General features: G+C 43.8%; 3 non-coding genes and 1 pseudogene across 3 annotated transcripts; 2 read left to right on the top strand and 2 right to left on the bottom strand.

Moving 5' to 3' along the window:
- Window positions 1–5542: 5542 nt before the first annotated feature.
- TRNAH-GUG lies at window positions 5543–5614 on the bottom strand. The gene has a single exon. It is a non-coding gene; the product is annotated as a tRNA-His (tRNA).
- Window positions 5615–7138: 1524 nt separating this feature from the next.
- Window positions 7139–7210, bottom strand: TRNAH-GUG. The gene has a single exon. It is a non-coding gene; the product is annotated as a tRNA-His (tRNA).
- A 649-nt stretch (window positions 7211–7859) lies between these two features.
- TRNAH-GUG lies at window positions 7860–7931 on the top strand. The gene has a single exon. It is a non-coding gene; the product is annotated as a tRNA-His (tRNA).
- Window positions 7932–9671: 1740 nt separating this feature from the next.
- LOC112469655 lies at window positions 9672–9790 on the top strand (annotated as a pseudogene).
- The last annotated feature ends 2594 nt before the right edge of the window (window positions 9791–12384 follow it).

Raw genomic sequence — 12384 nt, 5'->3', positions numbered from 1 at the left:
AACAAGAGAGGGGCGGGGTTCCGCTCCCTAACACTGTCCGCCTTCCCCTGCCCCCGCAGAGAAGAGAGGCGCGGGCTTCCAGCCGGGTGGGCTCATGAGAAGTGAGGTGGGCGACCCCAGGGCAGGTGATGCCACTCCTGGACTGAGAATAAATTCTTCACGTGTCGCCACACGTGCTTCTGCGGGGGCTCACCTGTCCCAATCTGTTCTCCCTCCCCAGCTTTCAGCTTGCGCGCTGTGCCAGGAGTGGAGCCCTCAGATTCCTAGGTTCCCAACCCTCCTCTCTCTTCCCCGAAGGCCCCCTAATTGGTAAATAATATCCTAGGAGGAAAAGCTAGGGAGGGTGAGAAAAGGGACTGTTCCTAAGATGTGTCTGTAACTACCACCTCCCATGGGAGCTCCACCTACCTCCTCCCATCCACTGCTCACACCGCACAAACACGAACCCGCATTCCTTCCCAAGCCAGGAATACACATCTCCCATCACAGACAATCAACTCCTTAGAGGCACCCACTTCTCCAGTGTCGTTTCCACACACGCCCTCCTCACATGCAAACAGCCCTTGCACAAATGCCTTCCATCCACAGGAGCAACTGCTCCGAGCAGGCCCACTGGGCCCTGACTGAATGCAGCGTGCGTACACGCAGAAATCACTTTGAGTCACATCCCAGGTTTCATTGTCAATCAGATTAGTGACAGAATAGAAACAGATAAGTCAATAAATCAAGTCTAGAAGCAGTTCCAATGTTGTCTATCACAAACCCCTTATCCTTCCGAAGCTCGGATGCTCAAGCGATAGGCATTTTTGTTTTAGAAGTAAAGCCAATTTCTCCCCAGAAATGTTGTAGCCCTGAAGCAGACATCGACATTTGCTTTTGGCTCTGCTGGGAAAGTACCAGCTTCACATCACCATCATCCCCTTGGGCACTGCTTCAGTGCCTCCTTCACTCTTAAGCTCGTATCTGCCTTCTGAGGGAGTGAAGAGCCATATGAGACCCCAATAGGAAGGGGACTCAAAGCTGGGAGAGTAGAGAATGACATGATGGCAAAATTTAGAATCCCCTAGGATTCCCAGGACCCCAGGTCTCAAAATATTTGTTGAATTTCTGCTTTATGCATATTCTAGTTGGTGTTATAGGACAGTGCTTCTCAAACTTTAATGTGAACGTGAATCTCCTGGGGAGCTTGTTCAATTGCAGTTTCTGATTCTGTAGGTCTAGCTGGGTGGGGTCCCAGACTGTAGTTCTAAAAGATTTCTAGGTAATACAGATGCTGCTGGTCCCCCTCACACACTTTGAGTAGCAGGGCTGTAGGAAATACTGAAATATCTGATATTCTGCCCGACTTCATGAAGTATAATAGAGAAAATAACATGTGCTCATTGTAAAAATATACAGTTTTAAAAATTGACGTAGAAATAAATACCAGAAGAATAGTCCAGTTAATCCATATTGAAGGTTCTCCTCAATCACCAGGTGTCTGACTCCAGAGTCCAACAGTTGCAGGCTCTAGCCAGATCTCTGGGCAAGATACTCAGTGCCACTGCTCCTCACTTTCCTTATATCTGCGAAGGGCATGATGATTGTTGTGTAAGGATTAGAGGAGATGATGGAAATGAACAAGCTTTGAAAATGTAAAATGCTTACAATGGTAGGTGATAAATGAAGCCACATATGTTTAAGAAATACAGCTCAGAGGAATGGAATCAATCAAGTCTGCACAAAAGAGGACAGATTTCATGGAGATCTGGAGAAGGTGCACCTGAGCTGAGTAAGATTTGCACAGGCGAAGCAAAGGGGTGAAAGGTCATTCCAAGGAGGTCAGCATGAGCTGAGTAAAGGCATTGAGGTGGGAATCAGAATACCATAAAGAAAGGGAGAATTCATAGAGGAGACGAGTAGAAAATAAAGTTAGATGAAGAGGGAGGGAGGATAGCATTAAGGTAGAGTTTAGACAATAATTAAAAAGCTGTAATACTTTGTGTGCTCCATGTACTTAATCTTGTTTTAAATTATCTGTTAATGAATTTTCCTTCCTCATGAAAGTGTGGGCTCCTAGAAGCAGGCACTATTGAGCACCTCATGGGGGCAGGCAGTTTTCTAGGAACCAAGATTACAGAGGCGAAGCTGTCATAGCAATACTCCTCTGATACTTGGGTGGCATTGACCAGATCCAAAGTCTTGCATGTTAAGCATGTCAAGCATCATATCGTAGAATCAGGGGAACAGGGTGTTCCCATCACTTAGTACAGAGCCTATCATGTGGCAAGAGCTTAACAAATGTTGAAATGAATAAAGATCATTTCTCATGTTCTTATTTTATATAGCTATAATTGTGGTATATACAATTTTATGTCCTTATTTTCTTACTAAACATTGCATAATTTCCCGATTTTTATTATGTAAGTTTTATTTTCTTCCAAGTTTTTTTTAAAAAATTTCAAACCTACAGAAAAGCTCAAAGAAAGTACTGTCGAAATCTGTATACACTTCACCTAGATTCACTACTTAACAATTTGCCGTATTCGTTCTATCCATTTTTTTCCTTAACCATTTTATTGCAAGTTGCAAATATCATGACACTTCAACTCTAAATACGTCAGCAGCCATTTCCTAAGAATAAAGTATTCTTCTATAGGGCCATAAGACCATTATCACAATAGTATTATCTATTATACAGTCTATATTAAATTATTTTTATTCCACCCTGAAATGTCTTTTATAAACATATTTTTTGTCCCAATTCAGGATTTAATCAAGTTTCCTTAATTGCATTTATTTGTTTAAGTTTCTTTAGTGTCTTTTAATCATGAACAGTTCCCAATTTTATTTTTGCTAGTTTGTTTTTCATAACATTGATCATTTTGAAGCTTCTGGGCGCAGTTGTCATGTAGAATGTCCCACATTCTGGGTTTTTCCTTAGTTTCCTCATAATTATATTCAGGTTAAACACTTTTGAAAAGACTTTTAGTTTCGAAAAGACCACTACATAGAGGATGTTGTGGACTTTCCAGGGTGTCACAATGGCAGGTCAATAGTGCACATTTGTTCTTTTATTGGTGATGCTAGGCTTGATTAGTTGGTTAAGTTGGAGTTCATCACATCTCTCCACTTTACAACTTAAAGTAAGTTCTGGTGTGATGTCCTAAGACCTTTTAACTATTTGCTCCCAACAATGTTTTATCCAGTGGTTTTAGCTTTTATGATGATCTATGCTTACATTTGCTATTACACTGGGATTGTAAAATCGTGATGTCTAATTATGTCATTTCTTCTGATATTATCTGGAATTGTTCTGTAAAAGAGTTCCTTCTTTTCCTTCCTCCTCTTCTTCTTCCTCCTCCTCCTCTTTCTTCTTTTTCTGTCTCCTCATCTCTCCCTCCATGCTCTCAAAAATTTTTATTCAGTGTGATATAATCCATTACTATCAATATTCTTTTTGATGCTCAAATTGTCTGAAATTTGTCCAATAGGAGACTTTTCAGAAGGCTTCTAGGTTGTTTTGACTAGGTCCTATCAATCTTTAAGCACTTACTAGCTTTCTTACACAAGATATTCCAGACTCAACTTGTACTTCCCCTGCTTTGAACCTGCAATCAGTCATTTCTTTAAGGGAGTCTTACTCCTTTTAGTTCAAAATTATATTTAAAAGTTGATTTTATACTTTAAAAATGACTTTAATAGATCGTCAAATGAACATACCTTAGTTTAGTTCAGCATTTTATTTGTTGAGAATTTAGGCTCTTTCCATTCCCCTCCCTTCTAAATAGCTCTGTAACAAATATCTTTAAGCAGATAACATTTCTAAGTTTAGAATTATTTCCTTTGGTGAGATTCCCAAAAGTGGAATTATTGGGGCGAAGAGTATATGTTTTTTTTCTGACTCTTGATACACATTGTTCAGTTGCTCTCATGGAAGGTTTTAAAAGTCAACAAAGACTTCTAAGTGTCAAACCCAATGACTTTTTCTTGTTCTTCTTTCTCCTTTGCAGCACCTGACTCTATTGACCTCTGTGCTTGAATCCTTCTCCAAACTTTCCTTGAAATGACACTATTCTTGTTCTCCTCCTTTCTCTCAGTCTACATCCTCTTTTCTTCCCTTAACCTCCTAAATATGTGCATGCCCAAGGCCTAATCCTTAGCCTTCACTTTTCTTACTGGGTGCTGAGTGAGGTGTCCTCACTTCCATTTGCCTGACTTCGGATGTCCAGTCTTGTACTGAGCATTGATCTCTTCTGGGTTTTGCCTTCTTCTAAGTCTGGTCCTTGCCTTACCTTGGGCCCTTCTCTGTCCACAATCTTGAGAAAATAAACATATTCTAGTACATTCACATATGCACTCTGTTTTTGGAGGTTCTGAATGTAGATGGAGCTTCATTTGGGCTAAGTTTTCTATTTGTCTGATATGAAAATAACTTTATTTCATGTTGAAAGACTATAACTTAAGATGCAACCGTAAAGCAAACTGGGCCACTTAATTCATTTATGGACTACATAAGATACCTCTGTTCAAACATTTATGGAAAGACTACATGCTTGGAACACAAACATAGTAAGATTCAGTTTTGCCTTCGATGAACTTGAATTTTCTAACTTCAGTGGTTTGTGGTTCAGTTAGATCCTGACAATAAGCTTGGGGAGAGATGAAAGCAGGTGGTCTCCACATGGATTACCAAGTCAAGTCCCTCCTCCAAACCCAGTCAACTCCAAACCCAGGATGCACCCTTGTCCTTCCAACCTGAGATCAAAATAGAGCTGCTTTCCAACAGAGCTCAGGCTCCCATCCAAAGGTTTTTGTGGACATTCTAAGGAATCCCTCCAGGCTATCTTATGAACTCAAGATGTCCCCCACCCTCCACAGCGGGTAGCCAGGGCCTGGGGAGGAAAAGGACAGGGTATGGAGTGGTTGAGGGAGTGTGTGTGGGGGCGTGGAGAATCCCTCCTGATATGTTTACTTTTCCATGTAAAGGGAGATTGCCTACTAGTGCAAATCTATCGCCTCAAGTTCTGTCTTACTTGAGACGTAAAAAGAGAAGAGGTCGTTTGTATTATGTAAGAAGCAAGGGGAATATATTTGCATACATATATACATAAATGTGTTTGTTTATACAAGGACCGTCAGGAAAGATATACTGGAAATTGGCGATAATAATCGGGGGATGGAGTGAAGAATGAGAGGGAGACTTACTTTTCACAGGACTTGTGCACATGTATTCTTTAGAAATTAACAACCCGATTTTTAAAAAATGCATGAAAGGAAAAAAAATTGCAAGGTCACAAGGACGCTGGTTTGCTGGTGTAGGAGAGCGATTCTGACGCCAATTTTCGAACTGTTTGATCTGAAGCTTTATCAGAGAGTTAAATGAGAATTACTGGACGTGGCTATCTTAGAGGCGGCTTAATTTTCAAGGTAGAGGGATGTGTAGTGGTTTATTCCAAAAAAAGTGAGCTCCGATCGATATAAAGTATTATTGACCGGGGCAAAAGAGAAGGAAAAAGGATTTAAAAAGAGGAGGCCCCTTGCCGTGCCATTGTTCCCACAATGCCGTGACTCGGATTCGAACCGAGGTTGCTGCGGCCACAACGCAGAGTACTAACCACTATACGATCACGGCGAGCTACCGAGGCCCTGGGACTCGAGGTTTCTGAGTGTCCTCTTCAATAGTCATAGGCCTTCCTATTCTGCACGTCACCAAAAGGCCCGCCTATGGGGCGGGGTTCCAGCCTAAGACCGAGTCTGAGAATGCGCAGGCGCATTGCGCTCTCGTTAGCTGCTTGGGTTCTCGTTAGTAGCTTGGATTCGCTTCTGTTTTGGTCCATGAGCCACAGAAGATGGTGGTGATGCAGTGGGGAAGGGTGGGTTCCATGTGAATGAGGTGAAAGTTTAGGGGAGACCACTTGGACACCCAGAGACTGGACTGGCCGGAGCTAAGAGTGTTTACAACCGGAGTAACCCCCAGTTTTTGGAGGGTGCCCATCTCCTGTACCCGGGAGACCCTTCGAGCCACCCTGGGCCCGCAAGAGGCGCTCCTTGGGGGTTCTTCTCTCTGCCGATTCTCCCAGGAGACCCCATGCCGCCTCTGCGGAGGATGCAGACGCCCCCAGAACCCAAGTGGCCACGTAGAAAGGACTCAATGAACGCATCTCATCCTGCCGTTCCTCCGTCCCCCAACACCCACTTCCTTACAGTCCCTCCTATTCCCCCGACGACCCTGACTCCTCTCTCCTCAGCGCTCCCACCGGACCCAGTGACCACCTATGTTGTGACCCCTCGCGCCATCAGGGCCCGGACCGGGTTTTGTTTTTGTTTTTGTTTTTTTGATCATCAGTGCTCCCGCCCCCATGGCTTCTAGAACCAGGCCGAGCCCCCAGCGGGCAGTAGCATTTTGCTAAACTGAGAACTTGCCACTTGTTTTAACAAGTGAATCAACAGTGACCACTCTTCTCTCCAGTGTCATCGGCTCTCATCACCTCCCACATCCTACAGAGTTGCAGAGGGTTCTTGCTAAATACGAATCCTTTTACCACTCCGCCTCTCACTTCCACTCCCCAGACTGCAGGAAAATTCGGCTACCTTTTCCAGCTCATCCCATGGCTTTCCCTCAGTGTAGTTTCTCATTCCCTAATTACTTGCATTCATTCACTCAACAGGTCTTTGAGAAGAGCCTACTACCTGTGAGGCCAGGGCCTTTGGGCGTCGTGAAGGGGTGAAGAGAGAACATTTACAAAGAGGAGTTACCACAGTTTTTTAAGCCTTTGCACAAGAGATTATCCTGGCTGCTTGACAAATTCCCTTTCTGCCTTCAAGAGCTACTTCAAAGAGGTTACCTACTCTGCGAAGCGTTCTCCTCCCTATTTGGAGTCCGTTTCCAGTGCTCTCATGGAAATTCGTACATGTGTCTGTTTAAAAAGCCTGTGAATGCTCTGGGCTTTGTCCCTAAAAACGATAAGGGGCGTAGCCCGAGAGTAACTGGGAGCTCATATTTGCTGGATGTTCAGTTCAGACAGAGCTGGCGAAAGGTTGTTTCTCGCTGTCGCAAGAAGATTGGAATCCATTTTCCAGGATATTGTTAAAAACTCGAGATAAAACAAAGCAGAGCGGTAAAATGAGATCCCCTGCCGTGTCATTGCTTTCGCAATGCCGTGACTCGGATTCGAACCGAGGTTGCTGCGGCCACAACGCAGAGTACTAACCACTATACGATCACGGCGAGCTACTGGAGATCCGAAAAGTGTGGCTCCTGCCTGAAATCTTCTGTGTTCAAAGCCCCACCCCTTAAGATGTCATTGACTTGTCATTGCTTGTTCTTGCCGATCTCTAACTTTGCTGCTGTGAGTGTGTGCTTTTTTGATCTCAGTCCGCGCTCGCCCGCGGGCGGAATCCCGCCGCTTCATCTTCAGGGAGGCTGCGCTCGAGGTTCCCCTTCACCAGCGTCTCGAAGGAAGCAGTGTGTACGGGTGGGTCAGAACTGATCTTTAGAATTTAAGAGACAGCCCCATTCCCATCCGGAATCTGTTCAGATAGCGTGAGCGCTAGCACAGTGTATGTAAAAGGACCCAGAGCCACCTTTGGACGACCCCAGGGCCTCACATCCATACAAGCTGCGTGAGAGTCTCAGTCGTAGACCCGGCATCATAGGAGTCCTTTCGTTTGCAAAGCACTTTTGCGTCATTTCTTTTGCGGTCCATGTGGAGGACCAGCGGAGACTTTGACTGGGGAGTCCACGGCATCCCTACTCTGCTTCGGAGTTAGCGCGATGTTGCGAGGGACCTGGCTGACAATTTCAGAAAGCTAGAATGGCGGTCTTGTAGACAAGGATGATAGTCGGTAAGCCACTCCTCGTGGCGTCCCGGTAGCTCGCCGTGATCGTATAGTGGTTAGTACTCTGCGTTGTGGCCGCAGCAACCTCGGTTCGAATCCGAGTCACGGCATTGTGGAAACAATGGCACGGCAAGGGCGTCCTTTTACATTTGAGAAGCCTCATCCCTCTTCGTGATTATACCTAAACTGCCACTTGACTTTACATCAGAGGCTAAATTATAACAGGCAAAAAATAAGCTCTGAGACTTTCTCTTTGTAGTTTTTCATCTGCCATTGAGTTGGCCAGCCGTCATCTTCCCCATTACATGATTGGTTTGTCCTAGGATGTTATTCTGTGTGGTACTTGTCTTCTTTCCTCATTTGGCCCCTATCAAGGGCCAAATCATATATTGCATTCTCTAAAAAGCCTCATGCTGGCTGAAACTTCAGTACTTTGGAGTTCAAGGGTTATAGGAACCATATGCAAACATTTATTAAGGGTTAGAAGAGTTCAGAGTAGACTAACACTGTGGCAAGTGGAAAATATGACTGCACTGGAGGGGCTGGTTTCCAATGCCATCATGAGGAGACCTTATGAGTTTGTGGTCTCCATCTCCACCACCTCCTAGGTGAGAAGGTGTTTTCTCCTTGAGGATTTTTTCCTAATCTACATAGGGTTTAAAGCAAATTTCATGTTTGTTTTATGAGCATTAAAAAAAAAAAAATCCAAACTCAATAAATTTAAGTCTGTCACTTGCCATTAGACAAAATTGAAGTAAGTTTTGGATTTTGCTCTCAGGTTGCTGGCAGCAGTTGTATCACTGTCAAGGAGGGAATTAGGTAGGACTTAGTGAGGAATGAGCCTCTGCAGCTGCTCCTAGGGGACCTGGGTGGTGGCAAAGCAAGTCAGGAAACATTCCTGGGAGAGAGGGACATTGCAGTGTGGTTGTGCTCCCTTTACTATCAGCAAAGACTTACTGAACAGCGTGTAAGAGCAAGACACTGTGAAGGACTGTAATTTTCCAAGGTCTCCCCACTGCCAGTTTCCTAAATTTGACAAGTTTAAAGATGCACAATAAGAAAGTTCAGACCATGAGAGAACAAAAATGGGATAAGGTGAGCCTGAGAAACTGCCAGACTTTGGATGACTGATTTAAAAGTTTGTTATACAGGAAATCAACATTGCCAGCAAAAAAAGAACCAGCCAACAGAAATGTGACAACTTTCATCCTCTGACCACTTACCAAATAACTACACTGAAGCTTTTTAAATCTGCAGGCTGGAATAAGGTATCAGGGTTAGAAGCAAGGAAAGGCTCTGGTTTTTACCCTGTTGGCCCTGCACCCACACCTTTGCCACAGCTGCTTTGGTACTCCCAGAATCTGGGGAGAAAGTCTGCTTTCAGAATCTGAGAAGTCTGGAGTAGGCACTCTCTAACAGTACTATGAGTAAAAACAGTCAAACAAGAAAATCAAACCCACGAACATAGTGATCTGAGGTAACCCACTCTAGCCATTCACATCTATCCAAGGTGACAAAAGTGTATTCCGAGGGCAGGAACGCTCTTAAGGAAGCTAAACAGAAAATTCCTGGTTGCAAGAGTCACAGAAGGAGAAGGTGTTCTTCTGCACTTCCGACTGCTGACTTTCTTGGCAATTATATAATTATCCTGGAGATGGGTGCATCCAGTTACTAAAATTTCATATCCTTTTCTGAGCTCACTCGATTCCCCTTGCTCTGATTTCAGGCCCACAAAATCAACTTTTGATAATGATTTGACTGCCCATGTAGACATTCCTGCAGGGAAGAGCATTGCTTTGAATAAGCTTAATTGTTCTTACTGTAGATTTACACTCTTAAGGATCAGTTAGGTCTATGACCATGCCACCCTGAACGTGCTGGATCTCATCTGATCTCGGAAGCTAAGCAGGGTCGGTCCTGGTTAGTACTTGGATGGGAGACCACCTAGGAAGACCAGGTGCTGTAGGTGTAAAAGAAAAAAAAAAAAAGGAAAAAAAGAAAAAGAATCTGGTTAGTATGATTCATTTCTCTTGAGTCTTCGGGCGCACTGACAAAATGGAGTTTCTGGGCTGGCAAAACTGAGAGCTAAAGACCCTGATCTTGGATGACCTCACCTGCTGCTCCGAAACACCCTCTCTGAACACTCAGTCAGCATGCTCCTCCACTGACCTCTTGCTTTAAACCCACGTTTTGTAGTTTCTGATTCTGGAAGTGTGGCCCTTTCCCCTCCCCTTCCAACTTCAAGTCAAACTCTTCTTTAGGTCTCAGCACTAGGAAAGAGATAAGAAAACCTTCAAGGAACAAACCTTGAAGATGACAACTGTAATTTATAAGCTTCCCCACATTATGCATCTACACCTTAAAGTTTGAGATGTGCCGCTTTTGTGTAGAGGAGCTACCTGGCTCTAATGGAGACTTATTGTTCATTTTGTGAGTACTGGGGGTTACTAGCAGGGACCTGCCCAAGTCTAAAAGGCCTCATCAATGAGGGCGACATTGAGATTTTGAGGATGAGAAGATGAAAATCTGGGGTGGAGTCTCGAAAGGGCCCATGTTTGCGGGGGCATCTAGGGAAGAGGCAGAAGCCCTAGATTTCCACTAGGAGGCGCTGCACCCTAGGAAGTGGATGTCGAATGCTGAGGCTGGAAGCTCTGTCCAGCACCTGTAGCCCACAGCCCAGGGCCAAGGGGTGTGCGATTTCAGAGTCCCAAGAAGGATCCCCTGGCCTTCAAAATCATTTTTTCAACAAAGTTTAAGGATCTAGGGACTGATGTAGGCACCGGAGAGAATTAATCATGAACAAGATGAAGCCTACCTCCCTGACTTGCTCACTGATTCTTAAAAGCCCTTTAATAGGGCATGGAAACCACATAGGTACTTCTTGATTTTGTTCCCAGTAAGGCAGCTGATTTCAGATCCTTTCCTGAGAACAGGTTTTGATCAGGCTGGAAAGAAGAAGACAGAGGATGGAGAACAAGGGACAGAGAGGGGGCTTTAGTTTTAAAGACTGCTGGCTTCCCATTTATGTGTGTTGTCCTTCTTCAGTACATGTCTCAGGCATGGTCCCTCCTCTCTACGCCCCCTTGTGAACCAGGTTGGATGCCATTTCTCTCTCCTACTCTCATAAAGATGACAAGGACAGTGATTTCCTTGGACAGGGTTGGATTGGGACTGCTTTTGAGATGGAAGGGAGAGAGGGAAGCGAGATGCCAGCAATTGTCCCATTCCATCTTTCTTGCAGGCATGTTCCACTTTTCTAGGCCACAGGGTCAGAAGACCATCCACCTGGAAAAGTTCTTGAGAACACAGCCTATGGACTGAATCATAGGTGGAGTCTGTACTTCAAAGCTGGTGCCAGCCTGATGATCCTTCTGTATTATTAGTTATCTTAATTCATTTTAGTAGAATGCTGAATTACACTTATCTTCATTGTAACACTACTGTGGAAAGCTTTTTCAGGAACTGGAACAACTTTCTGAGAAGATATGAACTGAGGAGCTGAATCAGTCCCCCAATTGTGCAATGCCCTATCAGTGCCCTCTGGGGCTTTAGGGGAGCCAAGGGGCAAGTTTGGTACCTGCTGACTGGGGATTTGGACTCTACTTGAGAAAATACCCTACTGTCTGGATTCATATCTAAGATTTCTACTTAACAGCAGTTGGGAAAGTTGCTTAACATCTCTAAGCTGCAGCTTTTGCAAGGTAGGGGCTTAAAAAGCAGTAATTACCTCATAGGAGGTTGGAGGATCAAGTGAAATAAAGCATGAAAGACCTTTAGCTCAGAGTTTGGCACCAAGTAAGCACTCCGTAAAGGTTAACTGTTATTATTAATAATAATTGAGTTTGTTGATGATCATGTCAAGACATGGTTTCTGTGAGCATTTTCTCCTTCCCCTGGAAGCCTTTGTCAAATTTTAATGAGCCCATTCAGTGCTCTGACATAGACGGAGCTTGACAAAACCTCATTAATGTCTGGGCTGGGCCTATAACGCCTAAGTGCCAGGCTCAAGCAGGCCTCCCAGGCAGGCAGCATTCACTTGCCATGGCATGGAGTGTTTTTCTTTTACAAAAATTTAACTCCTCAGGGTGCTTTTCTTTTGCATATCCACAATGTTCCTAAAATAAAAAAAATTAAAAAATAACGTTTGACACTTTTCAAGGGCTACTATGTATTGCAGCACTTTTTTCTAAGGTCAGGGATATTTGGAAGATTAATTTTTTAAATGGAAAAATGTAGCACTTAATTTGGCTATAGAATTATTAAAGAATAATATATATTTTAGTCTGAATGTTACGGTCATGTGGCACAAGGATTATTTGCCTGTTTATGGTCAATAAATTTGCCTCTAATCACCTAATAATTTATTATGTAATAAATAACTTATTGTAGGAGATATATATATATATATCTCCTTATAAAGAGAAGTTGGGGGAGCTCCTTTTCCCATGTTACAAATCCTAGGTTTGAATTTTTTGTCAAAAGAAGATCTTTTTGTGATCACGAAAATGCACAGGATGGCAAGGTACATTTTCTTAGGCAAATAACTGTTCAGGTCTGTTGCAT

The sequence above is a fragment of the Pteropus alecto genome, unplaced genomic scaffold (genome assembly GCF_000325575.1).
Source record: "Pteropus alecto unplaced genomic scaffold, ASM32557v1 scaffold86, whole genome shotgun sequence".
Classification (NCBI taxonomy): Eukaryota; Metazoa; Chordata; class Mammalia; order Chiroptera; family Pteropodidae; genus Pteropus; species Pteropus alecto.
This window is presented reverse-complemented; position numbering and strand designations above follow the sequence as displayed.